At 41.9% G+C, this 12,464-nt stretch overlaps 1 long non-coding RNA gene across 2 annotated transcripts; it reads left to right on the top strand.

Annotated features, from left to right (window-relative positions):
• Window positions 1-3,768: 3,768 nt before the first annotated feature.
• Window positions 3,769-7,192, top strand: LOC119320346. Of its 2 annotated transcripts, XR_005154936.1 has the most exons (5): window positions 3,769-4,151; window positions 4,231-4,368; window positions 5,075-5,300; window positions 5,938-6,716; window positions 6,907-7,192. It is a non-coding gene; the product is annotated as an uncharacterized LOC119320346 (long non-coding RNA). The 2 variants fall into 2 exon arrangements; XR_005154935.1 differs by having other exon boundaries at window positions 5,075-6,716.
• Window positions 7,193-12,464: the final 5,272 nt, after the last annotated feature.

Consider the following 12,464-nt stretch of genomic DNA (forward strand, 5'->3'; position numbering starts at 1 on the left):
GGTCTTGGCTCTGCCGGAGCTCTCTAGAAGATGGCGCACGATGACGAGAAGTGTCAGGGAGGGGTGGAGAGGGCTCGGCGATCACGCGGGGACTGTGGAGCTTGCGGACGAGCACAGGAACGCAGGCACAGACAAAGACAGTGGCACGGGGCGCACTGTGGCTTTGGCCGCATCGTGCCCGTGCCCGCTACGGCTGGTCCGGCATCGGCAAGCGCTAGGGAGGGGTCAAGCTTGAAGAGTTGAGGCTGGTGGCGTGGTGCGGCAGTCGGCGGCGAGTGTTGGGCATGCGATGCACAGAAGCATGGGCGCAGTACAGAGCGCGTCGAACGCGTGCCAGGGCCCATGTTCTCACGCGGTCACCATGCTAGCTTCGTCAAAAATGACGCCCAGGAGATGCCAAACCATGTCCAACGTATTGTCTGTGCAGTGTTTGGTCTAAGTGACGAGATGACACACTGTCAGGCCGACCGGATTTAACAAGAGCTATGGAGCAAGTTTCTGGTCAGAAACTTTGACACTGTGTTTGGATAGGTTCTAGAAGAGGTTTAGGGTTAATCTCCTTGGGTTAAGGTTTTCTTAGGAAGTTAACGAAGCTCAAGAAAAATCAGCCTCATTAGATCAAGGAATAATATACTTTCTATAGAAACTGCATTTTGAGGCCAGAACAGAAATGATTTTCTGTAGCAAAAATATTCCAAATAAGTATGAAATATTTTATCACAGGGATGTGTGCCAAGGTTCAAACAATATTTGGGAATTTTCTCAGATTTTTAGGAGCAAGAAAAATGAGGGTTGCTTTGGAGCATATGTTGGTGAAATGATTTTCAGAGAAGAAAAAGAATACTTTTCATTTATGAAAAATATTCCTTCAGCCATTTTGGGATTTTTCAGAGAGAAAATAATGATTATGAGAGGGATGGGTCACTTGGGTGAAACTCAAAGACATGTCCAAGTGTTTAAGTCCAAGTGAGTTGATTCAAAAACTCCAACTTGAAAACCAATGGCAAAGAAATCCAGAAAAAGAGAGAAGGCAAAAACCAGGCTGTCACACTTCTCAACAAAGGCGTCCAATGCTTCCAGCTAGTTGACGAAGGCCAACGTCACAGCATCCTCACTGGCCTTATCGATACCTATGTACATGACTTCCTCGTACACGTGGATGTGTAGCTCGACGAATTCTTGCAGGGCGAGGCGCCTCGCGGTGAGCGCGACCTCCAGGTGGACATTCTTCGTTGCGTCAGAGGGTAGTCGCATGGGCCACCAGTGCTTGAAAGAGGTTCTCGCCATGGAGGCCAATTAGAGTGGTAGGCAATGAGGATCCGGGCGCGCAGGTTGGAGGAGTACGGCGATGTCGTCCGTGAGCTACTTGTCGATGGTGAACTTGTTGATGGTGGCAACAATCATTTGGTCCAACTGAGAGTCGTAGCTGGCGTCGACGATGGCCATGAACCAGCGGGTCACCAACACCGTCTAGAGACGATCCTCGGTGCTGATACGTCAATTTTGCATCATGTGTACCTACTGTTATTTATGTCGTTTTATTGCATAATAAAGCTTCTTAGAGTAATTCTAATGCCTTTTCTCTCATAATATGCAAGGTATACACAAAGGGGGAGAAGTCTAACAGCTGAAAATTTGGACCTAAAAAAGCTACGTTAGGCTACCTATTCTGCACAACTCCAAATGAGCTGAAACTTCACGAGGAATATTTATGAAATATTTGAGGAATATTGGAGCAAATAAGTACCATAGGGGGCCCACCAGGTGGGCACAACCCACCTGGGCGCGCCAGGGAGCCCACGCGCGCCCTGGTGGGTTGTGCTCACCCAGACCCACCTCTGGTGCCCTCTTCTGGTATATAAGTCATTTTGACCTAGAAAAAATAGGAGTGGACTTTCGGGACGAAGCGCCGCCGTATCGAGGCGGAACCTGGGCAGGAGCACTTTTGCACTGCGGTAAAGCGATTCCCCTGGGGGAACTTCCCTCCCAGAGGGGGAAATCATTGCCATCATCATCACCAACAACTATCCCATCTTGGGGAGGGCTATCTTCATCAACATCTTCAATAGCACCAACTCCTCTCAAACCCTACTTCATCTCTTGTGTTCAATCTTTGTACCGGAACTATAGATTGGTGCTTGTGGGTGACTAGAAGTGTTGATTACATCTTGTAGTTGATTATTATATGGTTTATTTGGTGGAAGATTATATGTTCAGATCCATTATGCTATTTAATACCCCTCTGATCTTGAGCATGATTATCATTTGTGAGTAGTTACTTTTGATCTTGAGGTCATGGGAGAAATGATGTTGCAAGTAATCATGTGACTTGATATGTGTTCGATATTTTGATGATATGTATGATGTGATTTCCTTAGTGGTGTCATGTGAACGTCAACAACATGACACTTCACCACATTTGGGCCTAAGGGAATGCATTGTGGAGTAGTTATTAGATGATGGGTTGCGAGAGTGATAGAAGCTTAAACCCTAGTTTATGCGCTATTCCATTAGGGACCGATTGGATCCTAAAGTTTAATGCTATGGTTAGAATTTATTCTTAATAATTTTCTCATAGTTTTGGATGCTTGCGAGGGGGTTAATCATAAGTAGGAAGTTTGTTCAATTAAAAACAACACCTAAGCACCAGTCAAATCAAAGTAGGGAACACAAAGTAAGCCAACATGATGAAAGTGACTAGATAAAATTCCCGTGCACCCTCAAGAACGCTTTGCTTATCATAAGAGACTGTTTTGGCCTGTCCCTTGCCTAAAACGGGTTGGGCTACCTTGCTTCCATTTTGTTACTACTATTGTTACTTTCTCGTTACAAATTATCTTGCTATCAAACTACTCTACCACTTACAATTTTAGCAATTGCAGACATTACCTTGCTGAAAACCACTTGTCATTTCCTTCTGCTCCTCGTTGGGTTCGACACTCTTACTTATTGAAAAGGCTACAACTGACCCCCTACTTGTGGGTCATCAAGGCTATTTGCTGGCGCCGTTCTGAAGCACTTTTGGTAAGTGGAAATTGGTAAGAAAACATTATTACTACATGCTGAAATTTATTGTCACTTGCTACTATGGAAAACAATCCTTTGAGGGGTTTGTTCGGGGTTTCTTCACCTCGACCGGAACCACAATTAGTTGCCCCTCAACCTACTGCACGCACGGAAAATATTGAATATGAAATTCCTTCGGGTATGGTAGAGCAACTGCTAGCTAATCCTTATGCAGGAGATGGAACCGAACATCCTGATATGCACTTGATATATGTGAATGAAATTTGTGGATTGTTTAATATTGCAGGTTTTCCAGGAGATGAAGCTAAGAAGAAGGTTTTACATTTATCTTTGAAGGTGAAAGCATTGACATGGTATATGCTATGCGATGATATTGGATCTTGGAACTGGAATCGGTTGAAATTGGAATTTCATCAAAAAATTTATCCTATCACTACACCACGACACCACAATGACGACATGCATCTGTTGGTATAAGTGTACATTACCGACACACTAATGGTCGAGGTTGCTCTGGTCTTTTGATGATCTGTCTGTTGGCAATGTATGACCGGTTTGTGGACATACTATGTGTCAGCATAAGTTTTTTTGGTGTTCGATTATCTATCGCTGTTGCTTTCCGATAGAAAGAGTGTCGGCGTAGGTTTGGGCCTGGCCCACTTATTTCGGGCTACGCGGGACAAGTTACGCGCGAGATCCAAACTGCAAAACTTTGGCTTGCCTCCCGGCCCCTCAATCCTCCACCCCATCTTATCCCTTTCTCCCAGCCCCTAAATGAAAAATCTTATCTCTTTCTCCCACGCCACACTCCCACCTAAACCTAGGTCACCTGCCGCCGCCGCTGCCGCCGCCGCCGTTGCTTGACCTGCGTGCCGATTTGGTCGCGTTGCCTCCTCTCCCATCAACGGCGGCACCTCCCGCAGCTTCCTGCTACAATGTGGTCCTTCCCCACGGTCGAAGCCCAAGGTGCCGCCTCATCGTCCACAAAAGAGGAGCCCGTCCGCCGCATGCAGCCAAGGGGTCGAGTCGACCACGGCCGAGGAGCCGCGCCGCCAACCGCCAGTGTGGAGTCGACCGCCGCCGAGCAATACCGCTGTACTTCCTCAAGATCCAGGCCGCTGTAGGTACGATTCAGGCTGATGTGCTCACGCCTCTGCTTATCTGACTACCAACAGTGCCACCTAAAGCTTCGATCCAACACAGGGTGATGCTGTCCGCAACCGAGGAGCCACCTTGCCCTCTGCATCCAGAGGTTTTGCCCCGCCATCCCTCTTCCACCACCGGCGACGGCTCTCCCCTCCCCTGCTCGTCTTGCCTCGCCCCCAAATTCAGCCCGTGCAGGTAAGCTTGAAAATAGATTCCTTCTATCTTTTCTGCTTCATATGTTATTTCTCGTTTGTCCATGAATGTGATTTCCCATGTAATCTTGTTGGCTCTTGTCCATGAATGTGATTTCCCATGTAATCTTGTTGGCTCAACGACGAACTAAACAAGATCATATCAGTTCGTTGGAGATTGAAGATTTCAGAGTGCTAACCATCCATCTCTCATTTCAGAGTGCAAATTTTCGTTCTTGATTAGCACCATCATGTTATTGTAATGTTGTTTTTGTTGTTGTTGATTTGGGATGTGTTCTGCGACACGTGTTGTTTCAGAGAATGGTTTCTATAAGATTGTGCATGACGATTACTAGATTTGTGCGCCATGCCTTGGCCTGGGTGTTTCGTGAATTCAGTGAGATGCATTATATTTCTCTTGCTCTTCCATGGGTGTCATGCCTATCTAGAAACATGCTACTGATTTTAGTTCAGGCTAGCTTCCTTCTCATAAGTAGAACTTTGCTTGATATCAACTTTAATGAGGTTTGACTATTGTTGGGGATGTTCTGAAGCTCGTGGACTGTATGCTTGTAGCTGCGCTCAACCTGCCAGGCCACTCCCTTCTCTTATCACATTTATATCCAGCATTAATTCTCAGGTTTCAGTATTTACTAATTACTACTACCTTTGTAATGATTAGATCTCAATCTTCCTATTTCCCTTTGCAGGCTGGAAGGATCCCCAACCATGCTGGGTGCTAATGCTTGAGGTATGTACTGGATGGATTTGCTCAGCTAAAGAAACAAATTGCAATCATGAAGTGTGTCGGCAATTGGTTCATAGTGGCTAGAAGCCTTTTTTTTAGTCTCAAACTTCCTGGGGGAGACCAGCGTGATATTTGTGCTTCACATGAGATCATGCTATCCAGCCACCTGGACCATCTGATGTGTTAAGGTTGAAAGTCTGTCCGTTCTACACAAAACCCCATATTTTTATCTCTGTTTTGCATGTGATCCCACCACTTGTATGGTTTTGAATAAACCACCAGTGTGAACATTACATTTGCTAGTTCGGTACTCATCCATGTTCAGGATGTATCCTGTACTGTACTCTGTATATTGCTTAAAAAGAAAACCATACTCTGTATTTTGCTAAAAAAAAGGGTTCTACTCTGCAAATGCAATCCAATACTCAGTGAAAATATTCAAAAACTGTGTTACGCAATTTTCACCAAACCTGCACGTTCCATACCTAAATTTTCAACAGCTCAATCAGTAATAGAAAAAAAACAATAAGTGTTCATTCATAGTTTTCAGACAAAATGTTTAAACGATAGTTGGTATTGTTAAGGCTCCCCTGTTACTTCTCAAAGCAACCACACCTTTTGTAGCAAAGTGTATTAACCAACAGAGCCAAATGTGAAATATATATAACTTTATTAATTGTTAGTATGCAAAACCAATAGCAGCTAAGTTCTGCTTATGCTAATAGTCTACATGTTACTTTGATGTTGATGCTGCATGCTCTGCTGCCAATTTGATTCTGCATTCAGTACATGTGAGTGAAGAAAGAAAGTGTTGTTTCTTTTCAGGCTAGTAAAGCATCATTGTGCACTTCTGGAACAACTATCACATATGTATGGAACTAATGCTAGCAATGTAGCCGCCTGAGGAAGAGGATGGAACTTTATTTTCCTGCCTAACATTTTGGAATCTCCTTTTTATATGCCATGCTTTTTTGAGCTAGTACAGATAAAGATCTAGCCGCAAAGATAAGGTAATTTGTTTCTAATCTACTACACCTTATATGTTCAGTGGTACAAAGGGAACTTCTATATATGCAAATATTCTCAACTGCAACAAAATTGTTCAGTTGACCTACTAAACTTGCTGACAGGATAATGCTCAAGGTTAGCAACTTGAAATTTTTCTAGTTAACTAAATAAAATATTCTGACAGTTTAAAAGTATTTGTTTCAGCTAGACCACACCCTGTTTGTGTCAGTCCTATATTCTCCAGTTACACTAAGAACATAAGTACACCAGTACGAGTTTGTTTAGGCCTCTACAACATTGTGGCCATAGTGGGTGGATTAGGATGCAACATCTGTTTGTATCCGTTGGTATGGACATTTTGCTGCTTGCTAGGAAATGTTCATCTCCAGTGTTGAACTGCTGGCCGATGGTAATTCTGACAGTTGAATTTGCATTGCTAACATATCCTGGTATATATTTAGGATCCTACGCTACTTATTTAGATTATAAACTAATTTGTCATGTTAATGTTTTATGCCGGTATATGTGCCTGCTTACACCCAGATTTGTTTTGCCTTATGCAGAAACTACTGGATACTTGCATCAAGCTTGACCAAGTATGTCCAGTATTGCTTTAGACATTAGTTATCTTCCTAGTGTTATTATACCTGGCGATAGAGCTCCATTGGTTTCTTTAGGCGACATGCCTGATTCATTTATTACTCTGTAGAGTGAGTGTGTAAAGTTTTTTTTCCTTTTATGACTATTTGGTGCTTTTACCCAACAAGGCAGTATGTTCTTTTGCAGGGACAAATGGCAGAAAATAACAAGTCCACAAGTTGATCTAAGATGTTCCGCGATCGCTTTTGTTCATAACATGGTTGACACCTTTTGATCATACGAAAGTTGATGTTGGCTTGGTGATTGAAGACTTGGTCTCTTCCATAATATTTTGTAGTAGTCAAGTGATCAAACAATTGGTCTCTTAGGTTCTTAGCCATCAAATTTTGCAACAACTTGTCTTGTATGTCAACTTATGTATTTCCTTCATGGTTGTTAGCTAACATGAGTGAAGAAAACAAATGAATCTTTATATATGTTGAATGAATGTATGGTTGAATGACATGTTGTGATGAATAGAAGACTGCCATTGTTTGTATATGCATTGTGTACTGAACATGAATTAAATATTATGAACGTGATCTAATATTAAAATATGGTGTATTCGCAATTGTGTTGAAATGTAGAACCCTGGCAGCAAATGTGTCGGCAGAAGTATTGGGCATCGCATTTTCTGTTGGCATATCACACTGACAAAGAAACTGTCGGCCTAACAATGGCCATCGCTATATCTGTCGGGATAGCATGTTGTCAGATGATCTGTTGGTGTTGCGGTGTCTGTCGGTATAGAAATGTCTGTCGGCGTAGATCTCACAAACGTTGTCATAATGTTTGTCGAGATATATTTATCTGTCGGAAAAGACATTCCCCGGCAGGACTATAGGCGACAGCTCCTTTCTGTCGGGAAAGCTCTTTACCGACACTAAATCTGTCGCCTTAGGTGACCTATGCCGACACATTTTTTGATGCCGCTTTGAGTGTCGTGGTGTAGTGTTGATGCAAGTATCTAGTAGTTTCTGCTACTCATGTTGATCTCCCTAAGGAGAAGTGGTTTAAATATCTCCCACCTATTAAAGAAGAATTTAAAGAACCGGTAAAAGCTAAAGAAGAAACTATCATTTACAATGTTGATCCAGTTGTTCCCACTGCTTATATTGAAAAACCACCTTTCCCTGTTAGGATAAAGGAACATGCTAAAGTTTCAACTGTGGTTAACAAAATTTATATTAGAACACCCAAACCAGCTGAACAAATTAGAGTTGAACCTAGTGTTGCTATGATTAAAGATCTCTTGGTCGATAATATTGATGGACATGTTATTTACTTCTGTGATGAAGCTTCTAGAATCGCCAAACCCGATAAAAAGGATAAACATAGACCAGTTGTTGGCATGCTTGTTGTCTCAGTCAAAATAGGAGATCACTGTTATCATGGTTTATGTGATATAGGTGCTAGTGTGAGTGCTATTCCTTTCTCCTTATATGAAGAAATTAAGAATGAAATAGCACCTGCTGAAATAGAAGACATAGATGTTACTATTAAACTTGCCAATAGAGATACTATATCACCAATTGGGATTCTTAGAGATGTTGAAGTCTTGTGTGGGAAAATAAAATACCCTACTAATTTTCTTGTTCTTGGCTCCCCACAATATGGTCCCATTATCTTTGGTAGACATTTCCTGAACACCGTCAATGCCAGAATAGATTGTAAGAAACAAAATGTCCATGTTGGCTTTGGTGATGAATCTCATGAATTTAATTTTTCCAAGTTTAGTAGACAACCTCATAAAGAATATTTGCCTAGTAAGGATGAAATTATTGGTCTTGCTTATATTGCCGTACCTCCTACTGATCCTTTAGAACAATATTTTCTAGACCATGAAAATGATTTGCATATGAACGAAAGAAATGAAATAGATAGAATCTTTTTAGAACAACAACCTCTGCTTAAACACAATTTGCCTATTGAAACTCTAGGAGGTGCTCCTCCACCTAAAGGTGATCCTGTGTTTGAATTAAAACAATTACATGACACTTTGCAATATGCTTACCTTGATGAGAAAAAGATATATCCTGTTATTATTAGTGCTAACCTTTCAGATCATGAAGAAGAAAGATTATTGAAAGCTCTAATGAAGCATAGAGCTGCTACTGGATATACTCTTGATGATCTTAAGGGAATTACTCCCACTCTATGTCAGCACAAGATTAATATGGGACCTGATGCTAAACCCGTTGTTGATCATCAACGCCGGTTAAATCTGAAGATGAAAGAAGTGGTAAGAATGGAAATATTGAAACTTCTAGAAGTAGGTATAATCTATCCTATAGCTGATAGTAGATGGGTAAGTCATGTTCATTGTGTCCCTAAGAAGGGAGGTATTACTATTGCTCCTAATGATAAGAATGAGCTTATTCCAAAAAGAATTGTCACAGCCTATAGGATGGTAATTGATTATAGAAAATTAAACAAAGCCACCATAAAAGATCATTACCCTTTGCCTTTTATTGATCAAATGTTAGAAAGATTATCTAAGCACACACATTTTTGCTTCCTTGATGGATATTATGGTTTTTCACAAATACATATTTCACAACCTGATCAAGAAAAGACCACTTTTACTTATCCTTTTGGAACTTATGCTTATATACATATGCCTTATGGTTTATGTAATGCACCTGCTACCTTTCAAAGATATATGACTGCTATATTTTCTGTTTTTTGTGAAAAGATTGTTGGGGTTTTCATAGATGACTTTTCTGTTTATGGGAAGTCTTTTGATGATTGTTTAAGCCATCTTGATCGAGTTTTGCAAAGATATGAACAAACAAATCTTGTCTTGAATTGGAGAAGTGCAACTTTATGGTTAACGAAGGTATTGTTTTGGGCCATAAAATTTCTGAAAGAGGCATTGAGGTGGACAAAGCCAAGGTTGATGCAATTGAGAAAATGCCATGTCCTAAAGATGTCAAAGGTATTCGTAGTTTCCTTGGTCATGCTGGTTTCTATAGGAGGTTTATCAAAGACTTTTCTAAAAATTCTAGGCCTCTTACAAATCTTTTGCAAAAGGATATTCCCTTTGTGTTTGATGATGATTGTTTGGAAGCCTTCGAAACACTAAAGAAAGCCTTAATCACTGCACCTGTTGTTCAACCACCTGATTGGAACTTGCCTTTTGAGATTATGTGTGATGCTAGTGATTATGTTGTTGGTGTTGTTCAAAGACAAAGAGTTGATAAGAAATTAAATGTTATTCATTATGCTAGTAAAACTCTAGACAGTGATCAACAAAATTATGCTACTACTGAAAAAGAATTCTTAGCAGTAGTGTTTGCTTGTGATAAATTTAGATCTTACATTGTTGATTCTAAAGTGATTGTTCACACCGATCATGCTGCTATAAAATATCTTATGGAAAAGAAACATGCTAAACCTAGACTCATTAGGTGGGTTCTTCTTCTACAAGAATTTGATTTGCATATCACTAATAGGAAAGGAGCACAGAACCCCATAGCTGATAACTTGTCTAGGCTTGAGAATTATTCTTGATGACCCACAACCTATTAATGATAGCTTTCCTGGTGAACAGTTAGCCGCAATAAATGTTTCTAATAGTACACCTTGGTATGCTAACTATGCTAATTTTATTGTTGCTAAATACATAGCACCTAGCTTCACATACCAACAAAAGAAAAAAAAATTCTATGATTTAAGACATTTCTTTTGGGATGATCCACATCTTTATAAAGGAGTAGATGGTATTAGTAGACGTTGTGTACCTGTGCATAAACAGGAATAAATCCTACGGAAATTTCACTCTGAGTCTTATGGAGGACATCACGTGGGAGACAGAACCACTCATAAGGTATTGCAATCTGGTTTTTATTGGCCTACTCTCTTCAAGAATGCACGTAAGTTTGTCTTATCTTGTGATGAATGTCAAAGAATAGGTAATATCGGTAAGCATCAAGAAATGACTATGAATTATTCACTTGCCGTTGAACCATTTGATGTTTGGGGATTTGATTTTATGGGATCTTTTCCTTCCTCTAATGGGTATACACATATTTTGGTTGTTGTTGATTATGTTACTAAGTGGTTAGAATCTATTCCAACCAGTAGTGCTGATCACAACACCTCTATTAAAATGCTTAAGGAAGTTATTTTCCCAAGGTTTGGAGTCCTTATATATTTAATGACTGATGGTGGTTCACACTTTATTCATGGTGCTTTTCGTAAAATGCTTGCTAAGGATGATGTTAACCATAGTATTGCGTCACCTTATCATCCACAGTCTAGTGGTCAAGTTGGACTTAGCAATAGGGAAATAAAAATAATCTTACAAAAAATTGTCAATATGTCCCGAAAGAATTGGTCTAAGAAACTAGATGATGCACTTTGGGCTTACAAAACGACATATAAAAATCCTATGGGTATTGAGGGAGTCCTGGATTAAGGGATCCTCGGACAGCCGGACTATATACTTTGGCCGGACTGTTGGACTATGAAGATACAAGATTGAAGACTTCGTCCTGTGTCCGGATGGGACTCTCCTTTGCGTGGAAGGCAAGCTTGGCAATTCGGATATGTAGATCTCCTTCTCTGTAACCGACTCTGTGCAACCCTAGCCCCCTCCGGTGTCTATATAAACGGAGGGTTTAGTCTGTAGGACAACAACAATCATAATCATAGGCTAGCTTCTAGGGTTTAGCCTCTACGATCTCGTGGTAGATCAACTCTTGTAATAATCATATCATCAAGATCAATCAAGCAGGAAGTAGGATATTACCTCCATCGAGAGGGCCCGAACCTGGGTAAAACATCGTGTCCCCTGCCTCCTGTTACCAATAGCCTTAGATGCACAGTTCGGGACCCCCTACCCGAGATCCGCCGGTTTTGACACTGACATTGGTGCTCTCATTGAGAGTTCCATTGTGCCGTCGCGATAAGGCTTGATGGCTCCTTCAATCATCTTCAGCGACACGGTCCAGGGGGAGGTTTTCCTTCCCGGACAGGTCTTCGTATTTGGCGGCTTCGTACTACGGGCCAACTCGCTTGGCCATCTGGAGCAAATCAATAGCTACGCCCCTGGCCATCAGGTCAGGTTTGGAAGCTTGAACTATACTGCCGACATCCGTGGAGACTTGATCTTCGATGGATTCAAGCCCATGTCAGGCGCGCCGAACGGTCACGACGGGCATGACTTAGATATGCCATTGGACAGTGTTCGGGAGATCGCACCTGCGGCGACGCCGGGAATCAATCCAGAGCAGATCATGCCTTCCGAGGACGGGTGGGTGGACCCCGCCACGGAGGCCGCACATTCATCGGCGTTGGAGCCGAACATTGATCCGACCTCCTATGAAGGTGGTGTCATCGGAGCCTCGGACTCGTCTCCGGCTACAGGATCCAAACCGCGTACGTCCATGCCTATCGAATCTGATTGGGCACCGTACATGGAGTTCACCGCCGCTGATATTTTTCAGCACTCGCCCTTGGGTGATGTGCTAAACTCATTAAGGTCTCTTTCCTTGTCGAGAGATTCTTGGCTGAAGCATGTCCAGCTCGAGTGGGAAGCGGATGGCGAAGAAATTCGTTCCCTAACCACCACCCACTTAATAGCCACTGTCGATGACTTAACCGACGTGCTTGACTTCAACTCCGAAGACATCGACGGTATGGACGACGACGCAGAAGAAGAACAGGAACCACCGCCTATAGGGCACTGGACAACCACTTCA

The sequence above is a fragment of the Triticum dicoccoides genome, chromosome 6B, assembly GCF_002162155.2.
Source record: "Triticum dicoccoides isolate Atlit2015 ecotype Zavitan chromosome 6B, WEW_v2.0, whole genome shotgun sequence".
Taxonomy (NCBI): Eukaryota; Viridiplantae; Streptophyta; class Magnoliopsida; order Poales; family Poaceae; genus Triticum; species Triticum dicoccoides.